The sequence below is a fragment of the Triticum aestivum genome, chromosome 2A, assembly GCF_018294505.1.
Source record: "Triticum aestivum cultivar Chinese Spring chromosome 2A, IWGSC CS RefSeq v2.1, whole genome shotgun sequence".
NCBI classification, from domain to species: Eukaryota; Viridiplantae; Streptophyta; class Magnoliopsida; order Poales; family Poaceae; genus Triticum; species Triticum aestivum.
This window is the reverse complement of record NC_057797.1, coordinates 358237726-358242617: the sequence shown is the minus strand read 5'-3', so window position 1 is coordinate 358242617 and position 4892 is coordinate 358237726. Positions and strand designations below refer to the sequence as shown.

At 36.2% G+C, this 4892-nt stretch overlaps 1 long non-coding RNA gene across 1 annotated transcript in view; it reads left to right on the top strand.

The window, feature by feature from the left end:
• Positions 1 to 2594, top strand: part of LOC123188666 (uncharacterized) — a 4065-nt gene extending 1471 nt beyond the window's left edge. The window contains exon 3 of the long non-coding RNA XR_006495048.1: positions 767 to 2594. This is a non-coding gene — a long non-coding RNA (uncharacterized lncRNA). The remainder of the gene's footprint in view (positions 1 to 766) is intronic.
• Positions 2595 to 4892: the final 2298 nt, after the last annotated feature.

Sequence of the window (4892 nt, the reverse complement as noted above, 5' to 3'; positions counted from 1 at the left end):
CCTGTATAACTTTTTTTCTCTGGACGAATTTAAACATTTATCCAGACTACAGTTTTTGCAGAAAAATCCCTGCTCTTCATGCATATCATAAATCACAAACTGTGCATCGCATGTAAAAACTTCATATATGTAAAATGACTAGAATTTTATCTAGTTTCATAATATGCAACTTTCATTCATGTTAAAAATGTTTAAAATGTTGTTTGTTTATTTTTTACTTAAATAACTTGTTAAAATGGTATACTTCATAACTAAATAATCGTAGCTCCAAATATAATAAACTTTATATGTAAATGGGGTGGAAAAATGCATAGTTTAACATGGTGGCATTGCTTTGCATGTTTAATAACTCTAAAATTGTGTATAGGGTAGAACAGTACCAAATTTTAAATATGCCCATGAGGTTTTCCCGGACTTGTTGTTTATTGTTCCGGCCTCATTTAAACTTGCCTAGTTATGTAGTTTTATTATGCTTCACTCCTTGTCATGCTAACCAACATTTAACTTTGTTGAGTACTTACTAGCACATATGCTCGTGCGTTGCAACGGGAGAGATATTTCTTTGCCGGAAGCAATGGGAGAGATAATTGATGTGTCCACCAAAAAGATCACCATAACATGTCAAAGAAAAACGATCAGCATAGCGATGTGATAGAGAGAGGTGTTGTGGACTTCTCACGGGTCATGTTTGTCCTGTGAGATCTTGATAGTGGTGGGATTAGTCGGTGTGCTGGCAACCATCTAACTTGTGCCTTTTTTTCTCCAGGCCCGCCTCTGTGTCGGGGTTGTGTCTACCTCCTCATTTGGTAGCTACGCGGCGACCTTTGGGGCACGGTAGTTTCGACCATTCTCTCTTATGATTGCGTAACAGGATGAATTACTAATTGTAGTGCATAAATCATGTTTCATTAGCATATTTAGCACATCACCAGACACGAATGTCCCTTCTATGTGAAAACATGAACCTTTTAAAATAACTTGAAAACTTTTTGAATTTTTGATTGGTTTTTGAAAAGGAAACACATTTTAAATTCAGATTTTTTTAAATGTGTTTCTTTAAACTCGATCATTATCCTGAATTTGCGAACATTGCACCAAAACAAGAATATTTTTCATATTTCAAACATTTTTAAAATGATTTTTTTGGAAAATATCAAATAACTTTGGAAAACACAAGAAAAAATGGAACGTGTATAAAAATATATACCAATTTTGGAATGAGAACATTTTTTGTATTCCAAACATTTTTTGTATTTCAAACATTTTTCAAAACATAATATATTTTTAAATTTTTGACATTTTTTAAAAAATCTAATTTTCCAAATAATATGAACTTTTTTGAAAATTTTGAATTTATGAGAAAAGGAGTAAGAAAAATAAATTTGAAAGGAAAAAGACAAAAGAAACGGGAAAGAAAAAAAAGAAAAATACAAACATAACACAGACCAAAAGGAAGAAAACGGCTCACGGAAGTTTGGGCGCCCTAAGCGGATTTGTGACTATTTTAGAATGAGAGCAAAGATTTAATGTTCCCAAAAAATTTCAAACTGGAATATATTTCAAAATTCGAATTTTTCTGGTATTATGAACTTTTTTGAAAATTTTAAATTTACAAAAAAAGGGAGAAAGAAAAATAAACTTGAAAGAAAGAAAGAGAAAAGAAACAGGAAAGAAAAAGATATAGAAACGGAAAAGAGTTTTTAAATATATATAATTTCCTGAATATTCTAGGAAACATGAATAATTTTGGAAATCCCAAACATTTTTTTGACATTCTTTACATTTTTACAGAAATACACAACAAAATTTGAATCGTTCAAAATTCACAGTTTAATTTAAAAACATGAACCATTTAAAATAAGAAGAACATTTTTCGAATTTGTGATTGCTTTTGAAAAAAGGAAAAACATTTTCAACACTGAGAACAATTTTTTAAAATGTTTTTCTTTAACCTCAGACATTATTCTGAATTTGTGAATATTTCACTAAAAAGAGAATATTGTTCATATTTGGAACATTTTTTAAATGCTTTTTTTGGAAAAGCCGAAAAACTTTGGAAAGACAAAGAAAAATGGAACATTTAAAAAACATCTCTACCAATTTTGGAATGAGAACAAAATTTTAATATTCTGAACATTTTTTCAGAAAAATATTTTAAAACTTTGGATCTTTTTAAAAAATCGAGTTTTTGGAATAATATGAACTTTTCTGAAATTTTTTGAATTTATGAAAAAGGGGTAAAGAAAAATAAACTTGAAAGGAAATAAGACAAAAGAAACGGGAAAGAATAAAAAGAAAGAAATGGAAAAAGAAAAATAGAAACATAACGCGGAACTAGAAAAAACAGTTCAGCCTAGCTAGGGGGCCCTGCGCGAATTTGTAAATATTTGATGCTCAGTGTGATTAATAGGAGTTTTCCACTTGCATGGGCACAAAATTAATAGCGTTTGCTACTATTTGACGCTCACTGCAATATAACAAAGCAAAAGAAAACGGGTCAGCCCAGCTTGGTGGCCATGTGCGAATTTCCTGCTATTTGACGCTCACTACAATAAATAGAGTTTTGCTACTAATGTCGGCACCAAAATAAACAGGCTGGCTTTGCTGGGCCACACTACTAGTGGCCCATGTATGAAATTCGGGCGTTTTTTCTTTTCTAATAGAGAACGAACAAAAAATTAGTACCACCTCGAATAGAAAAAACTTTTCGATGGTGAACGGATGAAAAAATTGGACAAACGCACCTTGCTTTATTAGTAGGAATAGAAACGGGAGAGAACTAAATAATTGTTGTGGTGTTTCGTCAATATGCAACTCGTTGCATATTGAGCTCCACTTAACTTGTAGTTTTGTTTGTGCACTTTGCCATGCCATGCATATTTAAACCGGGCATGCATCATCCTTGGTTGTGCTTCATGCCATACTTGTGATGGTTGTTTACCATGTTGTTTGCTTCTTTCCGGTGTTTCTTCTTTGGGTTGGTTCCGATAACGTCACGTTTGTGAGGATTCGTTCGACTTCATCCGTTTGTCTTCTTCATGGACTCGTTCTTCTTCCTTGCGGGATCTCAGGCAAGATGACCATACCCTCTAAATCACTTCTATCTTTGCTTGCTAGTTGTTCGCTCTATTGCTATGCCGCGATACCTACCACTTGATATATCATGCCTCCCATATTGCCATGTCAAGCCTCTAACCCATCTTCCTAGCAAACCATTGTTTGACCACTTTTGCTCAGCCCCTCTTATAGGGTTGCTAGTTGAGGTGAAGTTGAAGTTTGTTCCATGTTGGAACATGGATATGTTGGGATATCACAATATCTATTATGTTAAATTAATGCACCTATATACTTGGTAAAGGGTGGAAGGCTCGACCTATGCCTAGTGTTTTGTTCCACTCCTGCCGCCCTAGTTTCTGTCATACCAGTGTTATGTTCCTTGATTTTGCGTCCCTTACGCGATTGGGTGTTATGGGAACCCCTTGACAGTTCACTTTGAATAAAACTCGTCCAGCAAGGCCCAACCTTGGTTTTACATTTGCCTAACAACCTATTACCCTTCCCTTGGGTCGGCCAACCCGAGGGTCATCTTTATTTTAACCCCCCGAGCCAGTGCTTCTCTAAGTGTTGGTCCGAACTGAGTAGACTGCGGGGCCCCTTGGGGAAACTTGAGGTTTGGTTTTACTCATAGGATGTCTCATCCGGTGTTGCCCTGAGAACGAGATATGTGCAGCTCCTATCAGGATTGTTGGCACATCGGGCGTCTTTGCTGGTCTTGTTTTCCCATTGTCGAAATGTCTTGTAACCGGGATTCCGAGACTGATCGGGTCTTCTTGGGAGAAGGAATATCCTTCGTTGACCGTGATAGCTTGTGATGGGCCAAGTTGGGACACCCCTGCAGGGTTTGAACTTTCGAAAGTCATGCCCGCGTTTATGTGGCAGATGGGAATTTGTTAATATCCGGTTGTAGAGAACTTGAAACTTAACTTAATTAAAATGAATGAACCGTGTGTCTAGCCGTGATTGTCTCTTCTCGGCGGAGTCCGGGAAGTGAACACGGTTCTTGTGTTATGCTTGAACGTAAGTAGTTTCAGGATCACTTCTTGATCACTTCTAGTTTCACGACCATTGCGTTGCTTCTCTTCTCGCTCTTATTTTGCGTATGTTAGCCGCCATATATGTTTAGTGCTTGCTGCAGCTCCACCTCATTACCCCTTTCCTACCCATAAGCTTAAATAGTCTTGATCTCGCGGGTGTGAGATTGTTGAGTCCTCGTGGCTCACTATAACATCCCAAATTTTCAATTTGGAATGTTATACATTAGATCATCATTGCATATCATATTTTATTTTGCTTTTGGTTTGACCCTAGAAATTCTACGCAACTCAAGGACCCACGGAGAGAGTTGGGGATTTCGTTATTTTCATATTTGAGTTTTCTCAAATTTTGAGAATAGGATCATTTGATTTTAATTATTTTATCATCAATTATTTCTATTACAAAAATATGTGAGAGGGAATAAAATGACTTTCCCAAAATAAAGAAATATTGAGGATTTAATAATAAAATCAAATAAGATTTTATTTCGGAGTTTTTTTGTTATTTTATTTGAATTTAGGAGTCATGTGCGTTTTTCAAAATTGCATTTAGGCCCCAAATAAATGTTCACCTTGTGCGGCATGATTTTAGAAGCCCGGGAAAATTTATTTCGGGATTTTTGGAGTCCGTTTAGTATTTCTTTTTATTTTTCTTCTACACGTAATTATTTAAAAAAATCGCAACCGACCTAACCGGGTCGTGTCCGACTAGGACTCCTGGCCTGGCAGGCTTTATAAGCCGCAGCCCAGCCCCGGGCCAACCCTAGCCGCCAGCCCCGCCCGCCCTCGAACCCCGCG